Raw genomic sequence first — 22951 nt, 5'->3', positions numbered from 1 at the left:
TTATTATTATTATTATTATTATTATTATTATTATTATTATTATTATTATTATTATATGTGTATGAAGCATTCTGGGGTGTCAAGGAGGAAGGATGCAGATGCATTAGATTGCATTTTGGGGTCGAAAACAGAGACAGGGGAGATCGATAATCTGTAGTGACCCAAATACACACAACACACACACCTGGAGGTTTTTAAATTTGACAGCATCTGCGCATACTGGAGCCTGTTTTTTATTTTTTCAAAGGAAGGGGGGAAGCACACATCCGGTGGCCCAATCACTGTAGGAAATGTCACCTTGACGAAAGCGGAAATAAATTTGATTGACATCAAAGGAGCCTTTTTTAAAACTGGTTCGGCAAATGAGAACTCTCCCCAGAGCTGCATGGCATTCAGGGTTATATTACCCTGAGGGAAATAGTAGGCACTTGCTTCCAGAGGGATTCAGGGGGAGGAGATCCAGATCTACCCAGTTCCATCTAGCGCAAATAGGTGAGTCTGAATGGGGCCCTAATCTGTGTGATACTAAAGACTCAACATGTGTTAGTGAACCTGAAGTAAAAGAACAGAAACTTCCACACTTCATAATTAGATGATTCCATTTTGACTCCCATGGCTTCACTCTATGCAATGCTAGGATTTGCAGTTTGGTAAGACACAGGGGATATGATGGCTTAGCGGTTAAGATGCTGACTCTGACGACTGCAAGGTTGCCAGGTCGGCACCCAAGTGCCGTGTGATATAAGTGGACCTCTGCTCATGAAATGGGAATTCCTCATTTCCTCTCTCAAATCTACTCTGTTACAGAAGCTAGGAATCATTTATGCCTTAATTTATTTCAGATATGGGAGATATCTGTCCCCTGGAAACATTAGAATGTAAGCTATATGGTCATCTACCAATATATATCCATCTATCTGCTACCAAGCACCTCATCAGTCTTGAATGTATGCAAAATTGTTGATCTGCCTTGTTTCCACAATAAAGAATGGGGACTCAACTGGTGGTTATTTCTTTGTCTTAGTTGCCTTTAGTTTAACCTGACAATCTCTATTGTGGCCAATGCGACCTAAACTAATTAAGTTTGCACAACAGCTCTTGCATTCTGTTCCACCTTGAAATCGCTATAAATCAGAGAACTTTGAGGATTTTTTAAAAAAATAATGCCCATATTCTGCCACCTCCCTTTCATGTCATTTTGCTTAATATCAACCCCCAAGTCAGGGAGAACCCCTAAGCCTGCTCACTATGTTGTGACATTTTAACTGATCTTAATAAAGCTGTTAGTCTACTTCAGCTCACAGAACCCATGACACAACAGAGACATAAGTAGACTACAGAATACTCACGCTTGCACTTTCTGCCATTGCATTTCATTTCATGTGGGCAGTTGTCACATAAATAGGATCCCATGGTATTTGTACAAGAGACATCAGGAAAACAAACATTCTGTTCACATTCATTTTGTCCTCCTGACAAGTGAGCCTTGTGGCACAATCAAAACAGAGGTTAATAAACAGAAAAGACTCCACTTAATCCTCAGCTTAAACCTTCATACAAGCTAGGGAGGTATCTCAGCAATATATTTTTCATCTGCCACCCCAATTCACCTCCCATTCATTTTAATCTTCTGTTGCTTCATTACTTCATTGTTCATTACTATCAGTTTATTGCTATCCAAAATGTGGAACTGTGAGCCTTAAGATGGAAAGTTTTAGCTATTCAAAGGAAATGAACATTCCCATCCACTCACATTATACCTCGTGGTTGTTGTTTTCTTTAATATTCAAATGTTTATATTGGAAGCATATTCATTCCAAAAAGGATATTGTAGATATGCAAAGAGTGCTAAAGGAGGCAACAAAGTTGACTGTAGCAACTTCACCACAAATAACATTTGGGAATGTCTAGAAGAGGGATAGACAACAGTGCCAGGGGCAGGGTTGGCTGTTTGAATATAGGACAGAGTTTTTGCAACTTTAAAGGTTAACACTATCCTGGAAAAGGAGGCCCATGTGAGACAGCCTGAGTGGTGTAGTGGTTTGAGTGTTGGATTACAACTCTGGAGACCAAGGTTCGATTCCAGCTCTGCCATGAAAGCCACTAGGCAACCTTGGGCAAGACACATGCATAAGCAGCACAGGGGTATGTTACACCCATCCAAGTATTTTTATGGCCATGCTCCTTTGCTTTGACACTTCACCAGTTAGCAGGCATGTGTAACAAGCTGTTAAAGGCACAGGAGGAGAACCTCAGCCACTAGGGTGCAAAACACACTGCAGAAATAGTTCAGTTTGAGACTGCTTTAACTGCCCTGGCTCAGTGCCAGGGAATCCTGGGAATTGTATTTTATTCTGGCATCAGAGTTCTCTGACAGAGAAGTCTAAATGTCTCACAAAACTACAGTTCCCAGAATTCCCTCGCATTGAGCCAGGGCAATTAAAGCTGTTTCAAACTCGATTATTTCTTCAGTGTGTTTTGGACCTAAAACAATTCCCTTTATAATCCTGGAGGAACAGATATGCTTCAGTAGATTTTTAAAAAATAGAATGGTTTTATTTGCATACAGAAGAATGTAGTTGACAAGAAGATAATGTACATTTAAAGCATTTACATTTAAGTACATTTAGGAAATCTGTCTAGGTTTTATTGTTATTTCTACAGTTTATTAAATTGTTAGATTGCCTTTCTGTTTCTCTGGACTGTTAGGTTCCTCCTATGGAAATTCATTGATTCCTGGTGTCAAGGAAACAAGGTAAATAATTGTTCTCCTTTTTTTAAGCAACTCTCATAATTAAATGAAAACTGTCAACATATTCCTGTTTCATATTCTTTTCTAAAAACAAACTTCTATAATCCTATGTCCCCTTAGCATTTTAACATATAACTGAAAAATTTTATGGTTGTTTCAGTCAGGAACACAGGGGTAATTAAGCATTAAGGGGAATTTAAAATATCTTTCTGGAAGGAACATCTAGTTTCTTGCTACAGTCAATACAATGAAACAGCCAAAGCATTATGATATATATTCAAATGTATTGGAAACACACATAACGTATCAGGAATTTCTGCCTCCCTCGCTCCCTCCCTCCCTGGGCTAGCCTCTGAACAAACATCAGGTTAAATCTGCTTTTGCTCTTCCTGAGAGTAGACTTGATGAAATCAAGAGAACTGAAGTTAGTTCTGACTACCAAGTACCATTCATTTAAACAGGTTCACTCAAGGTAGAGCTAACATCATATTTAGCCTCATAATCTCATGTGTAGGTGAATACTGAATGTACAAGTGGGGTGTATGTGAGTGTGATCATTCCAGCTATAGTCAGGCATGGCCATGACCCTTTACAACACTATTTTTTCTGACCAAAATGTTTCCATCCAACATATGGGGTTTCCTCCCTGTCTTGCATTCTCTGTGTGGGGAAAGCAAAGAATGGGGGGATGCCTCACTTCTTTTTCATCTTAAAATCATATAATCATAGAGTTCGAAGAGATTACAAGGGCCACCCAGTCCAACTCTCTGCCATGCAAGAAGACACAATCAAAGCACCCCCAACAGATGGCCATCCAGCCTCTGTTTAAAAACTTCCAAAGAATGCATAGATATAGGATGGGAGGCACCTGGCTTAACAAGACTACATGTGAAAGGGATCTAGGGCCCAGTACAGATGGGTGGGAAGCGCCATCATGGGCCCAAAACTAGCGTTCGGGAGAGTGCAGGAACTGCATGCTCCCAAGCCCTACTATGTGTGGATGGTGCCATTATTGAGCAGCACTGCCCACACGGGGGGCATGTCCATGATGTATGGGCATCTAAGCGCCCAAACATCAGTGCCAAGAAGGGCTGTCATAGGGCTATATCGCAGCTCTTATGAAGTCCTAAGGAAGAAGCTGCTCTAGGCTGCTTCTTCCTGCTGGCATATCATTGCTGCATGGTTTGGTTGCTGTTGCAATGATTTGCAGCAAAGAAGGGCAGCGTTTCACTGCCCGTATATAATGGGCCTAGGAGTCCTAGCAGGCCACAAGTTGTACATGAGTCAACAGTGTGACGCAGCAACTAAAAAGCCAGTGTGATTCTATGCTGCTACAAAAGAAGTATAATGTCCTAAACTTTCACCTTTGTTTTGGACTTCAGCTCCCAGAATCCCATACTATTGGCCAAGATGGCTGAGATTTCTGGGAGCTGAAATTCAAAACACTAGAAGGACCAGAGTTTGGGAATCACTGGTTTAGATCGAGGGAAGTTATAGTACCACTCTATTTTGCTCTGGTCAGGCCTCACCCGGAATACTAGGCACCACAATTCAAAAAGGATGTTGACAAGCTGAAGCATGTCCAGGGGAGGGTGACCAAAAAAATGATGAGTCTGGACACCATGCCTTATGAGGAGAGACTTAGAGAGCTAGGTATGTTTAGAGGTGGTATAATAGCTCTGATTAAGTATTTAAAAGGGTGTAATAGGCGTGTTACAGACTGCCCAAAATGGGCGGTCTGCCACTGCCGCCATTTGCAGCTCGGAGGAGCCCCAGCGTACAAACCTTCAAAAAGAAGCCCCAAAATGGCACTCACAGCATCATTTGCGCCGTGCGCCGTGTAGACGCAATGCGTCTGCTACATCAAGATGGTGGCCCTCGTGTGGACAGGCGCCACCATTTTGTACGGACTTGGTCCGTACTAGGGTTGAAGGGCGTCCAGAAGTGACGCCCCTTCTCAACCCTACTACACCCCTTCCTAACCCTAATACGCCCCTTTGGCGCGTCTGTAACACACCATACTGAAGATAGAGCAAGCTTGTTTTCTGCAGCTCCATAGAATAGGGCATAGAACAATGGATGGAAGCTACAGGAAAGGAAATTCCACCTAAACATTCAGATGAACTTCCTGACAGTAAGAGCAGATCAACAATTGAACACACTCCCTCTGAGAGTTGTGATCCTTTTCTGGAGGTTTTTAAATAGAGACTGGATGCCCATCTGTTGGGGGTGCTTTGATTATGAGTTCCTGCATGGCAAGGAGATGTACTGGATGGCCTTGAGGTCTCTTCCAATTCTATGATTCTATGAAAGAAGGAGACTCCACCACTCACTGAGGGAGTGTGTTCCACTGTCAAACAGTGTGCTGTCAGGTAGTTCTTCCTAATGTTGAGGTGGTAGCAGTGTGGGGAAGATGATGTGAGAATAAGGTCCCTCACCTCCAGTTGCAGAGATTCTTTGGCTTTAGCTATGTTTCATTATTATCTCTTATTATGTCTTTCCATATTATATCACTTTCAGTATAATGTGCATTTAGATGTCTATCTGAATATACTTCTTCATCAACTTTCTGTTACATGAAACTCATAGCACACTTAATTACTAATGGCTTGTTCAAGGCCAGAAAGATCAGCTTGGTCTCTTCCTTTTTCCAGTGAAAATATGCACTCTTTTGAGACTCTCTCCTTCTGTTCCTGCTCTGTGATACATCAGACTAAAGAATGCAGAAAACAGCACACTTTTCCGGGAGGATACAATTTTTTCTGAAACCTGTTCCTGCTTTCATCCATATATTTTAAGCTTGCTGATATCTAGTTGCATTGCTTCCTTCTGTACAGAGAATGACAATAATGATCATTTGCACCAAACGTTGAGAACATCTGAAAATGGTTTTGAAATGATACCCCAGTGGGAAGGTATGTTATAGAAGTTTAAGTTACAGCAAATGAACTCTGGGCCCATGTTCTACATAGAGATCCCCACAGCTCCTGCTCATTTTTATCTCTGTCCCTCTTCCTGTTCCCTGAGCATGCATCTGAGATGACTGTTGTCCTATCAATGACAGCAGTGTGGGATTAAGAATGCACTTGTCTTTCTGTATGCACAACAACACTTCCTACACTTTCAGCAAGTTCCTTCTCCAGAGATGATACTTAAGGTGCTCTCTGAAGAGTAAGTGTTTTGTTCCTACTATCTGTTTGCTATCATTTGTAAAGATGTGACACTGAACAGTCTTGTCACTTGAGCTGTACTGTGTTGCCTTCTCATTAGATTATTGATGGCTTTCTGGGGAATTGAGACATAAACACAACATCAAGGATAAGCTTTTATTGCTGTAAGGGAACCTGCCCTCAAGTAAAATCATCTTCTTCCCAGCTGGCTCTCAACTGCACTTGCATATAATTTTTCGACTGCCATTAAAACATTGAGAAGTATTGCTGTTTCACTCAATCATTTTTCTACTTTCCCCTACCCCCACCCCACACATCTTTGCTTGTTTTCAGGTCAGGAAAATAACTACTAAAACAATGAATATTTTATTTAAATGAAAAAGGGGAAAAGAGGGGAGTAATTGAAGCAGGTCATTTTCTATTATCATGTAGACTACAATCTCCTAGATCAAGAGGAGATGTTATCAATACTTGGCAACAATCATCCAAGAATGATCATTACCCGAGAAAGCAGTTGTTTCTTTATGCTAATGGGAAAAAAGTGAAGTGTGTATGTTTCAGAAAATAAATTGATGACAACAGTGAACAGGGTTCACAGATTCATAGCGCTTGATTTTTTAAAAATCATATTTTGACTTGGGACTGCCTTTTTCCTGTTTGATTGGAGCCATCATGGTACCACACTCCAAATGCTTTAATGTGTGTGTGTGTGTGTGTGTGTGTGAGAGAGAGAGAGAGAGAGAGAGAGAGAGAGAGAGAGAGGTGGAGAATTAGAATATACTCTGCTTGCTAGAAAAAAAATAATTCACACAAAATGTGTTGTTGTCTGCCTCCATTTCTGACTTATGGTGACCCTAATGTGAATCTACTACAGGCACGTTTATTCAGAAGGGGATTACCATTGCCATCCCCTGAGGCTGAAAGAGTGTAACTTGCTCAAAGTCACCCAGTGGATTTACATGGCTGAGCTGGGATTCAAATTCTGATCTGAGTCATAGTTCAATGCTTAAACCACTATATCACATGGGCTCCCTTCTACTGAAGTAGAAATGTATAATTTATTTTATTTATTTCATGTTTATGATGCCTTTCTCCCAGAAAGGGATCCAAGGTGGCTCACAAGATTTATCCTACCCTTGATTTTGCAGGACACCTTTACCTGGGTACAAATCAAAAATGAACACAGGCAGAGAGATTCTCAAGAATACCTAAACCTGTGGACTACTTCCTGAAATAGTTACTTTCTACCCTTTCTTCTGCTGCTTTTATGGACATTACTGCATCATTCTTCAACTGAAAAGGAAAAGGGTATTTCCCAAAGGTGAATGTAAATTGCTTTTACTCATAACAAGAGGCAAAGAATACCACAGAAAGATAAACATAATATGATGGGAAGGGATACAGTGAAAAGAAAAGATGGGAGCAGAGGCAGCTAGAAACTCAAGAATAAACTGAAAAGAAAGACTCATCTCTTAATAATGTCTTTGTTACCACTGGTAGAAAAATAAGATACGTTGTTTTCATCTGTTTTCTTCTATCGAAAGAAATTTCTTCCCATTTCGTTTAAATACCAGCACTCCTCATATCCTGTATTCCCTTCAATTTTCATTAAATCCTTGGAACAGTCAATGGGTTTGCTACCAAGATTAATGCAAGATCATATGTCATTAGAGGACTTGGATGTATTAAGTAAGGCTTCTCCAAGAATGTCAATTGGCATACTGAAGATCTCTTTTTAGAGATGGATATATGTCAGAAGGAGCCAGCTTGATGTAATGGTTTGAGTTTTGTACTACAGTACAACTCTGGAGACCAGGGTACGAATCTTTGCTCACCTATGGAAACCCACTGGGTGAGTTTGGACAAGTCATTATCATTCTCAGAGGAAAGCAAAGGGAAACCTCCTATGAATGAATCTTGCAAGAAAACTTTGTGTTAGGTTTGCCTTAGGTTGGAAAGGACTAAAAGCACACAACAAAAATATGCCAGAAATCTGTTTCACCTCCTAAGTAATGAATTGAATTAAATATATCAGTGAGTAATAACCTCTGATTTGCACATGGAATAACCTCTCTAATGAGATATTGAAGGTCCTCCCACAGGAAAGAGAAGCAATGGTAATTTAGACTGGAAATTCAACTGGAAAATCAGAGGCTACTCTTACTAATCTTGTCACTCCCTACCCCTACTCCTGAATAGTACCAACAAGAAGCAATAAACGGTTTGGAATCTTCCAACAAGAGGCTTTCCATCATGATTAGAAGGGACGTTAGCTAAATGTAGATTTTTTATTAAAAGGCTGTAGAGAGGGATACATTTTGTGTATACACTCCTATACACAAAAAGAGACACAAAAATTGCAGCAACTACAGGACCATCACACTAATTTCCCATGCAAGCAAAGTCATGCTCAAAATTCTGCAGCAAAACCTCCCACCATACATGGAACAAGTAGTCCCAGGGGTGCAAAATGGATTCAGAAAAAGAAGAGGCACTAGGGATCACATTGCAAACATATGGATAATGGCACACACCAGAGATTTTCAAAAGAAATTTTACGTGTTTCATTGACTACAGCAAAGCATTTGATTTCATAGATCATGAAAACCTATGGAATGCTGTCAAAGAAATGGGAGTGTCAGTACATTTGATTGTCTTGTATTGTATTCATCAGAACTGAATAAAGAGAAACAGAATTATTCCCAGTTGGCAAAGGGATTAGGCAAGGCTGTATACTATCATCCTATTTATTCAATCTATTTGCAGAAAATATCATATATTGAGCAGGCTGGGATCAGGAGGAGTGAAAATTGGAGGAAGGAACTTTAGTAATCTAAGATATATAGATGACACAATACTACTAGCAGAAACCAACAAAGACCTGAAGCAATTACTGAAAAAGGTCAAGGAGATTAAAGATTTCTCACACCTTGGGTCAAACATTAGTCAGAACAGAGACTGTAGTCAAGAAATAAAAAGACTAGGACTGGTCAGAACAGCTATGAAAGAACTGGAGAAGATCATAAAGTGCAAAGGCATAACTCACAACACTAAAGTGAGGATAATTCAAGCCATTGTATTCCATATCACTATGCACAGACCTGGACAGTGAAAAAAACAGATAGAAAGAAAATCAACTCAACTGAGATGTGATGCTGAAGAGGAGTACTGAGGATTCCATGGATAGCCAGGAAGACAAACAAATGGATTCTAGGACAAATCAAGCCCCAACTATCCATGGAATCCAGGATGGTTAAGTCCCAAAACAGAAGAGCCAAAAGGAGCACTTCCATCCACATTGGGGGCATGAAGTGCAGATGATGCACACCACCGAAGTGGCTGGAACCCACTCTGAGGCCATCAAAGAAGAAAGCACGTTAAAAATTTCTCCTGCCAACAGCTCATATGGGACTGCAGTGGCAGCCTGCTTTGAGAGTGGGTTGTCTGGTTGTTGTGGTCTTGAGCCAATCATGGCCTGATCATGGCTAGAGCAGTCAGAGGCCACTGCTACCCGCCCATCTGCTTCACCCCTAAATTAAGACTGTTGTACTTTGGCACATCATGGGGGAAAATGAATCATTAGAAAAGGCAATGATGCTAGGAAAGGTGGAAGGCAGCAGAAAGAGAGGAAGACTACATGTCAGATGGTCAGATTTGATCAGGGAGGCCACAAGCCTGGGCCTGCTGGAACTGAGTAGAGAGGCTGAGGATGGAGGCTCTTGGAGATGTCTCATCCACAGGGTCACCATGAGATGAAGTCAACTTGAGAGCAGTGAACAACAACAACAATGACAACAACAAAAAGATATTGGTCAAGTGTAGAGCATTGATGGTTTTATAGTAAGTGAAATTTATTTTAATTCTACATTGAGTAAAACTGTAGAAAAGCCATGCTTCTACTGTACTAAAAAGCTCAAGCATAAAAGCCATCTTTTGCTCATTCTAAATCTCTGCTCAGCCACAAGTGAGAATTACAGATGTCAGAATCACTCTTGAATGCTCACCCTCAGTAATTAAGTAACAGAAAAATCATATTACAGACAGTCCACTAATGGTCAGTTCTTTGTGTCCCAGACTTCATTTTAATAAATAAACTTGTAAGATCACATATGAAATTTGTGGATCCTTACTTCTGACATTGCCAAGACGAGCTATTAAGGAATGAGAACATTTTTGCCTCCATATAGTCCCCACCTTTGAATCATATTCAAATCATTCAGCTTTCATTTGAAGATGAATGTAGTAGACCAGAGGTTAAAAGATGTTGTATATAATGATGGAATGGTAGTTTTCTGACAACTCCAGTATCAGTCTATAGCTGTGAAATGATTTGTAAAAACACCATTATAGTGTATAGGATAACTTGCCATACGAATCATTTGTAGTAGTGGGTGTCTCTAATTCACAGCTATCAAATGTGTGGAGATGCAAAGAAACCCTCTTTCTTATACAGCCAATCAGTTATTTCAGTTGGCCTGTTAAAGGATATAGTTAAAAATATGAAAGAAAATAATGTAACACCATTGGAGAGGATCATCAAAAAAAATGCTAAATGAAGGCAAAGGTATTATCAGATTTATATATAGAGTAATATTAGAGCATCAGTTTAAAACCGTAGACATTTAGAAAGGAGTTTGGGAAAGAGATCTAAATTTAACAAGTGAAAATATACAATTGTGGATACAAGAGGTTAAGAGAAACAAGCACACTAGAATAAAAAAGTAACAGATGAAATTAATAGGTGATGGTACAGGACCCCTTTTCAATTAGCACTTTTCAATAAAAATCTATCAGCTAAATGTTGGCACTGTGGTGGGTCCAAGGGTTTTTACATGCATATGAAGTGGGATTGTCCATGTGTTCAAAAGTTTTGGGGTGAAGTGATAAGAGAGATTAATAAAATTATAGGCAAGGATGTCATTTGAACAAAGAGAAATGTATAACTTTAAATTTGAAGAATAAGGGACTGAAGAACAATGAAGAGAAAACAATAAAGAATATATTAAAAGCAACACAGGCTGTGATAGCATCCAGATGGAAAGAAAGTAAAAATTGGAACTTCACCAAGGTAGATAAGTATTTGGCAGATAACCTGTTGTTTGAAATTATTAGAGATAGAAGATTTAATATACTGGAGAAAGGAAAGTAGAAGCCTGGAATTTGGGTTGGGAAATCCTGCTTGAGAAGGTTAAAGGGAATACGGAGTACAATTAAGTCAATAATGTACTTAAAGCCCACAAACTGAATATTAGGTATTGTAAACAGTGTATAGATCCTAAACTCTTTCAAGCCGTGCAGGAGGGGGGAGTAGGGAATGAGGCATATGAGATTAGAAAGAAAGAAAGAAAGAAAGAAAGAAAGAAAGAAAGTTATTTCAGTTGGCTCTAAACGTTACTCCCATGATGTGGAAAATATGATTCTCAGATGTTGGGTCAAACAGCCTCCATGTGATAGGCATAACAAAATAGATATGTCTCCAGATCAACCATGAAAGCAATGGGGAAGTTCCAGAACAAAATGAGAGGTTCAGTTTACCTTTCCAACCTGCTGGACATTTACAAATATAGGCCTGGTCCAGACTGGTGCTTTGCACTGGCCTGGCCACATACTAGGGTTGCCTGGGGGTGGAGCGTCTGCATGTCCCGCAACCCTAGTACGTGGCGGCCGTGTCATCATGGTGGCCTCCCATCTTCATGGAGGCCGCCATGATGCCAGTGCCACGTCTGAGTGTCCAAACGTCATGACAGTGCCATTTCCTGGTTGCGGTGCCGCAAGCTTCATTCCCACACGGTGACCAGATGGCCATGGGAATGAAGCCATGGGAGAAAGGGACTGGGTAGCCCCTTTTCCCTATGGCTGTGCCTATCGGGGTGTCCTGGGGCATGGTCTCAAAAAGCTCTGGATTGGGGCCTCTGGGCTGCCGGTGAGGCTGCCCTGCCCCCAACCTGGCAAGAAAAAGGGTGGGTGCAGGCTGCCCCTGAAGGGGCGGTCTGTACCGCACCATAGTTATCTGTTCCTTTAGTACAGGAACAAATTCCACATGGGCTTGATTTAGGATCATTACACAGCAATAATTATTTCAACAATGTTCTCCTTCAAATCCATTGGGACATATGCACAGGTATTCAACAAGAGGAAAGCTAACATTGGTGAAACATGTTCCACTATTTAAGAAACAACAAGGCTTCACTGAAATCTAGAAAAGACAAAAACTGGGGCAATACTTCTTTTGCTTTCTTTGGTCATTAAACTATGTTGAAAGGCTCTGTCACTTTAACTGGAAAGGAAGGATAGAGTATCTGTACTCCCCAAACCATTATTTTAAAGCAATGAAACAGCTATTTTCAGATATAATTATTTAGGTTTGTATGTGATGGCAGCTTGTAGCTCCAGCCTACAGAAATACAGAGAGTCTAGACTATGTCACCTGGAAAGTTATTGAGCCATATTCAGGGTCAAGCAACATAACATGAGAAATGCAATTCTGCCACTGAAAACTGGAAGTCTAAATTTCTGCCTTCATAATACCTAACTAGTCCAATGGTACCGAACCATTTCCCAGTGTTACCACATTCTGTATTTCCCCCTCCCTATTTCATAACCATAGACATGAAACATCAGGATGCCACAAATGTCTAAACAATTAAAGGAGATGGGGAGCACAAGTCATATGTTTGTGATTTTCAATGGCTGATGCACATTTGGTATAAAGTCTAGTTTGGCCTAACTGTACCATTAAGCTAACCCTATTTTTCCCACACATCTCCAGGTGAATTGTGGGTTATTGTTGTGTGCTTTCTAGTTACTTCTGACTTACGTGATCTTAAGGCAAACCAGTCAATGGATTTCCTCGGCAAGATTGTTCAGAGTGGGTTTACCATTGCCTTCCTCTGACACTGAGGATTATCACAAATGGACTCACCATCTGGGAATCTCTGGGGAAATGTTAGGGAAGCGTGCATGTATGTATCCCTGAAGTGCTTCCCTAGCATGATGGAATCATCAGGCTCCCTCTATTGTTACTGAATTGTTCAGGGAGAGTGCATTTCCTATCAATGAAAAATTATCATTGATAGGAAATTCACTCTCCCTGAATGATTCAGTAACACTAGAGGGATGCTGACAATTCCATCATGCTGGGGAAGCACTTCAGGATTACACACATACACACTTCCCTAACGTTTCCCTGGTGATTCCCAGATGGTGAGTGCACTGAGAGGATATAAGAATAGCTATAGCATTTAGATTTCTATTCCACTTATCAGTGAACTCAGCACTCTCTAAATGAATTACAATTTGTCAGTCAATTGCTCCCAAAAAGCTGAGTACTCATTTTACAGAACTACGAAAGGATGGAAGGCTGGGTCAACCTTGGAGCCCTGGGATTGAACTCACAAACTTGTGGCTGCAATACAAGCATTTAACCACTGCGCCACCAGGGCTTCTTCATATGACTTGCCCAGGGTAACCCAGTGGTCTTCCTTGGGGATTCAAACCTTGGTCTCCCAGAGTCCCAGTACAAGGGTTTGGAGGAAGGTGCCACATACCTTTGTGGTTGGGAATTTGGTAATGCACTAATGTTACTGTAACACCACAATGAAGGCAGTAGCAGCCGGAATAAAAATGCCACAGGTACACCTGCTCTGGAGGCATTGCAGAATTGCCTGGAGCCAGCAGATTTTGTCTACCTTCCCACAATACTGCTATTTGATCCTGAAAAACATGCATCTATGGGTATGGGGTGCCAATGGGATTTTAGCCTATATCTAGCAGTTTGAGTGAACATTTATTCTGCACATATTTCTTACCAGGCTCTTTAACAATTCCCATTGTTATACCGACCCTTCTAGTTGTACATTTACCTTATTAGCCCATGCTATTGTAGAATTAATGGAAAACCTTGAAATAAAGACAAAGCAGAAAAGAAGCGCTGCCAAGAAACCAAGGCTGTGGAGTAATGACATAAGAGCATGGGAGCCTCTAAAAATATCATTGCAAATGAATTATCATCTCCCCTTTATGGCTAAAACCTGGTCTTTTATGTTGTTATGTGCTTTTCTTCAAAGATCCAAATGCACACAGTGAATTTTAAAGCAGATTAATGAACCATTAACAGGCTCGGCAAAAGTGTTCTTTCAGACAGCAATCGATAGTACCCTCTCTTGTTCATTGTATATATGGGTTTTACGTTCATTAAGATATTTATTAGATTAATTGATCATTACTGTCATGTTGTATAATATGCACTTACTTGAAAATAGCTGAAGTCTTAGCTTTTTAAAGACAGTAACAAATTATTTGCCATAATGGAAGCAACCAAGAGCCAGACACACCCGTCTGCAGGAGAATCTCTTCCCTACCTGAATGGTGTGTCTGCTTTGGGCATTGCATTCATCAGACACTGTGAATTCAAAGCTCTCTGATTCCCCAAAGCCAGCTTTCCAGATGAGGAGGCCAGCAGGTGAGAGCCAGGCTTCTGGAGGACCACTTTCTAAAGTAAACAGCACTGCTGATTTCTCAGGATCCACCGCTAGCAGCTAGTAAACAAAATTCTCTCCTTCAAATGTCAGAAGCTGATCAGAGGGGGCATGAAACACAGGCAGCAGGTTACTTAAATAAAATAAGAAAATGCAGCAAGGATCATATGGTACCTAATTTATGGAGCTTTCAAATCCACCCAGTTTGTGGCTTATCCCAAATGCAAGCATTTACTGAATACTGTCATTTAATTAGAATATGGGTTGGTGATTTAGGGAAGAATAATATATACTTTAGAGGGTGCAGGAATTAAGACATCATATAAATCATCAAATTTACTCCTAGTGGGCTGTTCTTCACATAGCTTAGTTGGCCCTTTTCAATCCATCATTGTTAATTGAAATCACAGAGTCTAAATGATCCCTACAAGTAATCAGGTAATCTGGGCAAAGAGCAGAAGTAAGCTTATTGCTGTCTTGCTCTTTCCCTACTAATGGGTGGTAAGGAGATATGTACAACTCATTTTAATATTTTAGCAGCAGCAGATTAACATCCTAATTTGTTTGTACTAACTGTGGTGGATATTAAACTGCAGTTGGAAAAAGTGCTAAAGTTAGTCTCTCTCATTTTTGTTTATGTTTAGCCTCAACTCTAACAAAACAGAAAAATAAACTTACTCAAAATTTGATTATAGTCTTCAGGAAGGCTTTTACAGGTATATATTTAGATTTTGTTGCTATACCATCTAAACTTTCCATTGAAAACAATTCTTGCCATGATTTGCAGTAGACTTTTTAAACTTTGATTCAATAAAATTTTATTTATGCACAAATAGAAGTATAAAGTAATCATGCTCCTGGAATGGATTAAGGATCAAAGGCTAGCTGAAAATGAGAATGTCTGTTAATATGCCTCTTAAATATAAGGATGACCCATAGTGTACAACCTGATCCTTGAATGAATACTTATGGACTGGGCACAGGTGGTGGTGGGGGAATTGTTGGGATTGCATTCCAAAAAAGATGGTGTTGATAACAGTGGATGTATGAGGGAGCCATTGGACAAGTTGCCCTACCATTTATCTCTTTTAGATGGGGATCACTCCTCTAAAGACCAGGTTTGCAGTGCTACTCCTATATACGCAGGTAGTAATTATAGTCTGCATCTGGAATGTGTTTTGTCAGGTTTGGATGCAGCTGGAAGATGAGACCTTCAGTGATTTGCAAATTACTCTTGTAATAGTTCTGGGAAAGAATAAAGCAATAACTGAGTACTCTACTGAAGTCCTACTTTTCTCTGTAGTACTCCTGTTTGTGAGAAATTGTCTGTTTGGAAGAAAATTACCAACAGTGTTACAGAAATTACAGAAATGCTTAGAATGTGCAAGTCCTGCCCAAAATACCCCCCTTACAAATAAAATAAAATATTAAAATAACACAAAAAAGTAGTGTGCATTCATGTTCCTAACTCTAAATGCCTGCTAATTGTCTGGTGTTTGTCCAGCTTACTTTAATTGAAGGACGAGGTGAATTGAAAAACTGCAGGGTCACACAGAAGGCAAGGTCTGGTAATGCTTGAGTCATCTTTTGCAAAGCACAGTCCTTCTATAATGCAAGCATTTTCCTGCCAGGTGGGAAGGGAAAAAAGGACAAATTAACAGCTAATAATTGGTTTGAGATACCACAAAATACTCTGCTCTAGGAATAATGAAATGACAGCAATTTAAATGCTGGCACTCTGTTCCCTAGGGAAATAATACAAGTGTATCTTAAAAATAGCTGAAAGGACACTGGCTTAGCCAACTTCTTTGTCAGGTTCTTGTAGTTATGAAGTCTTATCTCAGGCTGCTGGGCAATGCCACTGCCACAAAAATTCGACAAGAATTGCTATACAAGATCATTAATACCAGACACCTGTTATTACTGTGATTAATTATTGGTCCTGCTGAAACTGGGCTTCACTAAGGGGATAATCTCTAAAATTTGGTATGACAATCAGACCCTTCTTTTTTCCCACTGGAAAGCTTTGTTTGCTGTCCTATGTGATGCAAAATTGGTGCCTAAGAGCATTTCAAAATGGTGCTTTATTCTACATTTATTTACGTTTTTAAAACTGTCAATCTGCTTGGAAGCCATTTGTCAAGCTATGAAGCTGCCATATGTCTCCTTCTAAGAACACAAATCTTTAATCATAGTGTGGGGGAATTCTGTGCTTCTAAATTATTGGTTTGTGCCCAATTTGGCCAGAGCTTGGAAAAGGTGTTTTTTTTAAAAAAAAGACTATGGTTCCTGGAATCTGCATAGCCAGCATATTCCAAGAAGTAATTTTTCCAGGCTCTACTTTAGATTCCAGGACTATTTGTTGTTGCTGTTGTTGTTGTCCTCCTTCTCCTCCTCCTCCTCTTCCTTTTGTCTTAAGTTCAACATCAAGGTTTTTCCTGGTTAATTCCCAAAGCAATGTTGCCTTTTCACAGAAATTGCAACTGCATTCTGGCCTTTGGAGATTATCAGACAGAGGATAAGCATGTGAGCAAAGTGGATTGCTCCTGTCCTTATCTCGTTCCATTTATGAAATCGAGAGAAAGATGATCACACATCATGCACCTCTCCCATCCGTGAAATGTAATGGCCAATACCAAATGAAGGGGCCATTACACTTCACGAACAGGAGAAGAATGACATAAGCACACAGTGTGTGATAATCTTTTCCCCAATCACACAAATGGGATAGGAGCAATCTGTTTTGCTTCCATCCTTATCCTCCATCTGATCATCTCCAGTAATTCCCTCAGAACATCCACATCCACAGCTGTAAAGATCATGCCAAATACCACCCAAAACTTTTCCTAACCTTCTCCCTGCATCTGGGTGACCAACTGTCATGGGTTTGAGGGTTAATTATCTCTTTCTGCAACCTTCCTCGGGCTATCAAAATGAACAGGAGTGGGTATTTGAAAAATGAACTGCTTTTTAGATGAAGGAGAATACAGTTTATTTAAAAGGTGTATTTTTTCATACAGAAAAAAGGAAGTCTGGAGTAGTTGAGGGCCACAGGTATAGCTGGCACCAGCTATATTGCAATTGATTGCAATAATAGAGCTCCCATGTTCAGGAATTTCAATAAGGCTGGACTCCTAATCACAGGAGCAGCATAAACACACTTTTCCTTTTAAAAATGTATTTACCATTTTGTGGTAAATGGAGTGCAGGCCTGTGATTCTCACAAAAGGTTAAAAAAATGGAACTGGAAGTAGACCTGCTACCAATTCTGGTTTGATTGTAAAGGAACCTGGTATTTTGCAGTGTGGTGCAGCCTGTTTTATATTGTCAGAGGTGACAGATTAGTTCCTAGGCTATTCAAGCTATCTCTAAATATCTGGAGGGATGTCATGTGGAAGATGGGGGCAAACTGTTTTCTGTTGCTCCAGAGACTAGAACACAAACCAATGAATGCAAATTATGAGAAAAAAGATTCCATCTAAACATTGGGAAGAACTCTTCAGTTTGTAAGAGCTGCTTGAGTGGAATAGGCTGCCTCAGGTAGACTCCCATTCTTTAGAGATTTTTAAACAGAGGCTGGGTGGATATATTTTAGGAATGCTTTACTTGAGTATTCTTGCATGGCAGGGGGTTGCACTAGATGGCCCTTACAGTCCCTTGATTGCTTGAAGTTGCCTGTCCAGGCTGAACATGGTCACCTTGTGCTACTCAGCCAGCCCTGCTCATGTATTCAGATAACTGATAAGGATAAGACCTAAATAGGGTTTCATTATGCTAATCTCATTCTGGAATGCTGTGTCTATTCTTTGTCTGAATAAATCTTTTAGTAACTAGGTATTAATAGCATGGACATCAGAAGAAGGAGTGATGATATCTTCCCTGCATCAAAGAAAATTCTTAGCCAATGATGGAATAATCTTCTTCAACAGTGAAACAGAAACTTCAGGCACCTTTATTGCAAGTAACTACCTCTGCCAAAACAAAGATAGCTTTCCAGGAAACAATGATCTAAGTAAACAACATACTCTTTCAAAGTCTAAAATGTGGCACTTGGACCTGTAGAGTTTAATATTCATGTTAAGGGAAGTGTATTAGCTAACTTTTTTAAAAAAATGCGTACTTGGACTTGTGTGGCAAACAGCAATGTGTGGAAGGGTATGCATTTGATGGTGTCTGAGGATAGAGACCAGAGCTTCACACATGAGGTGCACTGTCCCTGAGTGCTGCATCTTGTTTGGTAGAGCCAGAGGCTATTTAATGCCTGCCAACCCCTTCATGTGCCTCTTTGTATCTTCACAATGTGGTACCAAGGAACAAACATTGAATTGTGCATGACGTTGAACGATTGCATTGTGTTTGCATTTATGGGTGTGTGACTTGTAGGGACAGTGCAGATAATTTAGCTTTCTGCTCTTTCCCCATTAGTGTTTGTTTGTTTGGGATCATGGCTTTATTTATTTGTACTGGATTTTCATTTCAGATTTTCATGGAGGCCCCAGGGAAAGGGGTTGTTTATTTTGTTTCATCACCTCGCTACTTGGGGTTTGAGATGGGCAGTGCCAGGGCAGACTGTGTGTGTTTAGAATTAGCAGAGGTGATTGTTTTTTTGGCGTGATTGTGCATGTGGAGGGATGGAGCAGGTGCTTCCCAGGAGGAATGGGCGGGGAAGTGTTTTTGTGTTTGTACAGGTATTGTGTCGCCCTAGCTATTACTGCTATGATCACCTCTGTCTCCTCCATTGGGCCTTAATTAGCCAATTCAGGCTGTGCTGCACAATTTGGGGGGCATTTTTGTGGTACTAACAGATCTTTCTTGGCCTTGTTGAGCTGCGCCAAGCCCCACCACTGTGGTTTGTGATTTATTAGGCTCCAATGGGCCTGAATAGATCTTTTTTGGCCCATTACTTTTGGGCCTTGCACCGCCATTACTGTGTGTCTTAATTTGGTAGGCAATTTAGTTCTGGTAAACTTTTCTAGGCTTCTCCCTGCACACCTTTGTGGTCTGTTCCCTGTTGAGACATTGTTTCAAAACCCATTTTGCTGACTGCAGAGGCTTAGCTTAGTTCTTTCCCCACAAACAAAAGCCTTTTCTGTTGATCTACTCTGGACTTTGTCCCCTTAGCAAGGAGTGGGGTATTATAATCGATATTTAGACCTGAAAACACCTAATGCTCTCATTAACATGGTAAAAATCACACCCAGAGGTGAAGATTCAGTATGTTAAGTAGAATCTCCACAGCTTATTATAGAATGGCAGTATGTGAAACAAGCTATGTGTATAGGAAAAACATCTGGCCTGTACATTGTGAGGTAGTAGTGATGCGATGATGACAAGTTTGTTCCTCCACTTCCCCTTGTTCTTTGTGTATTAAAACTTAGAATGCCAGCTGTGTTTGTGTGCTCACTTTGGAAATTTTTACTGCACAGGAGAATAAAGCTTTGGATCTCTACCTTGGTGTGTTCTTTATTATGTGTAATACTTCTCCTGACCCATTGGTCTTGGGAGGCTTTCCTGGTCTCTCATTGGAGAAACAGAAATTTAAAGACAAATGGTGCGCTCTGACTGGCAGTTAGACAGGGAGGGGGCAGAGCTAAGCCTATTTAAAGCTCGCCCGCCCGCCCTTAACTCTCTGTCAGTTGAAAAAACACTGTCCCACCCTCCCGCCTCAACAACAGTGTGAGATTAATTCTGGTTGCCTTGAAGCTGCATAGGAATTTTCTCCCCTTTTTAGAAGTTTTTTTTTTTTTTTAACCTACCTTGCACTGTTAATTGGGGAATCAGACAACTGGCTTTGGATGTGGTCATAAATAGATTTCATGGCATAGGCAGGGAGAGATAGAGGTTTTGGTGAACACCTCAGCACTCTCCTAAAGGGTGAAGGTGGGTCTCTGGAACTGAGGTTTATGTCTGGTGACTAAACATGAAGGAAAAGCCATTCACTCAAAACCACAAGGTTGCGAGTTCAAGACCAGCAAAAGGGCCCAAGCTCAACTCAGGCTTGCATCCTTCCGAGGTCGCTAAAATGAGTACCCAGACTGTTGGGGGCAAATTAGCTTACTTGCTAATTAGCTTACTTGCTGTTCACCGCTATGATCTTTGGAATAGCGGTATATAAATTAAAAAAAAGAGACTTGCCTCAGGGCTGGCCTGAGATTTAAACCCTCAGTTTAGTCTTGCGAGTTAAGTGGGGGAGTCTTGGGTTGGCCTTCCAGATGTGGGCCGGCCAGGGAGCAACCAACTTCTGGATTGCCCTTGGGGCTCAGATGTTTTTGCCCTTTGGAAGCTGGGGAATTGTTCTTGGAGCAGACCATCCACCAGCTGTTCCTACACAAGGTTCTCCCCTCTAGTTTTTGCAGTTCTTGAAGGAATTAAAGTTAAATAGGTTGAATTTAATAAAGCTGCCCATTTTTATAATCCAGTTCTCTGTGTCTGGTCTCGTTATTCAATGAGTTGGTCAGCAAAGGGCACATCAGGCAAACAGACCCAGATTTGGGCTAGGATAACAATATGGGATCCAGTATGGATTCTAGGAAGGAGTTTATCACATGGGAGGAATTTCTCTTAATTTCGAATGAAAAGAAAGTGGGGCCATAACACATTCATGTAAATTCGCTAGTTCAGCGAATATATGTGAATTCGAATTGTGTTCAAACTGACCTCCCATTGCCCAAAAATAGCTTGCCATTGCCTGAAATTGCATGTGATCACCTCTCATGCAATAACGTGAAACCCCATGATTGCGTTTGGACTGACTTCCCATTGCTCAAAATTGCATTTGGTCATCTATCATGCAATAACGTTAAACCCCATAATTGTCTTCAGATTGCCATTGGATTATACTTCCAATTTCCCTTGTCTGATAAACTCTGAAGGGATTCAGGGCACCCAAAGGGAAATGCCCAGTCAAAAAATCCAGGTCCAGGAATGATAAACCCGTTATAGTTGTTGTGCTGAAGTTCCTGTTCCTGAAGGAGCTGCACCAAGCGAAGCATACCCCTGGACAGGAAAGCTTACATAAGGAGCTGGCACCTTCATATGCAAAGCATATGGTCTACCATTAAGCAATAATTAAATAATTACATATTATGCAGCAGCTTTCTGTATGTTGTGGTATGTGTAGACCCATGCAAGCCAAAGTCATGACTAAATGACATCACCTAAACTAACAATCTTATCAGAGTGCACAGAAAGAGAAGGGATGGTGACAATGCCTGTCACAATTAGTTTCCAAAACACAGTTAAATCCCACCTCCGTGTTACAAAACCACTATAGAACTAGGGTTGCCATAGTGAAAACTGGACAGGGCTTCTGTCCCTTTTACACTTGCGTAAAAGAGGGAATTTCAGCAGGTGTGGCATGTCATAATAAGCAGTGCCTGCTGAAACATCCCTTCTATACAACCATTAAAGGGAGAGAGCCCTCTCCAGTTTTCACTCTGGCAACCATGTATAAAACAGGTGCAAACATTTATATGGGCTTAAATCCTGTTGCCACTCCCCAGTAAAGATAACACCCATAAGTGACTGGATTCACCTATGTGCTGACTCGCCATTCAACAATTGATTCATTGGATTTGCTCTAGTTTGGACTACCTCATGGGATTCCAGCCATGATCACTGGTTTCTTTTAACTCTGGCAAGTGCATCTACTGTATATGGATGCAGAAGATGGAAGAGTAGTATTTTTCCAACACTTTCAGTAAATCTGAGAGAACACCATACATTAGAAAGATGAGTTGCTTGCAGAAGCACAGAGGCAGGTCTCCCTGGCAAAGGTTCTACATAAACAGGAATCTTCTGAGTGTGAAAGAAGCTTTATCAGAGATAATCACAGAACCTCTTTTTATTTCCCTGGTTTCATTTACTTTCATGAACATTTCCAGCACAGAGGTGCTAAATTCTGTGTGCATATAAAATATTACATTTGGAAGATACATTTTTTATGTACAATGTGTGGTTTCCTGGCTGTTTATATTGAGAAAGGGCAAAATTTACAAGTGAATGGAAGAAAATATATTTAGCTTTCCAGCTGATCAATAAACACATTTGCTTCTCTGAGGCTTGTCAAACAAGCTGCACAGCCAAACCAAGGAAGCTGGAGGGTTAAGAAAAAGATGGATGCTCTGTATTAAACCTCTAAGTGCTTTGAAATTACCTTTAATTTACAAAGCCCATTTTGATGGAATTTGCAGTCCTGGCAGACTCCATTGTACAAGGTCAGAACTTTTGAATTACTGTACTGGAATCCATCATTAGAAATCTAAAATATACAAAAAATATATCATTTTATGTGATCATGTTCCATATAGATAGTGTCTGCACATTCTAAAGCACATGCCCAATACGTCCCTGAACTGAATGTCTGCCAAGAAGATAAATTAAACCACTTGCAAGTTACTTTCCTGCAAGCTAACAAATCATTCGATGCTGCAAACTGAAAAGCCATTCATTTATTACCAAAATATCTTTTCGTCCAGATAAAATCTGGGCTTACCGATAACTGTGTACTTTGTTAAGCCTCTTCCCGTAAATTTCTTACTCGGGTAGACACC

At 40.5% G+C, this 22951-nt stretch overlaps 1 long non-coding RNA gene across 1 annotated transcript in view; it reads right to left on the bottom strand.

Moving 5' to 3' along the window:
- The window catches only part of LOC121919649, a 36268-nt gene extending 13525 nt beyond the window's left edge, over positions 1-22743 (bottom strand). The window contains exon 1 of the long non-coding RNA XR_006101545.1: positions 22555-22743. This is a non-coding gene — a long non-coding RNA (uncharacterized LOC121919649). The remainder of the gene's footprint in view (positions 1-22554) is intronic.
- Between the last annotated feature and the right edge of the window lie 208 nt (positions 22744-22951).

The sequence above is a fragment of the Sceloporus undulatus genome, chromosome 1, assembly GCF_019175285.1.
Source record: "Sceloporus undulatus isolate JIND9_A2432 ecotype Alabama chromosome 1, SceUnd_v1.1, whole genome shotgun sequence".
Taxonomy (NCBI): domain Eukaryota; kingdom Metazoa; phylum Chordata; class Lepidosauria; order Squamata; family Phrynosomatidae; genus Sceloporus; species Sceloporus undulatus.
Note: the sequence above shows the minus strand (reverse complement) of the source record. Positions and strands in the feature narration are given on the sequence as shown.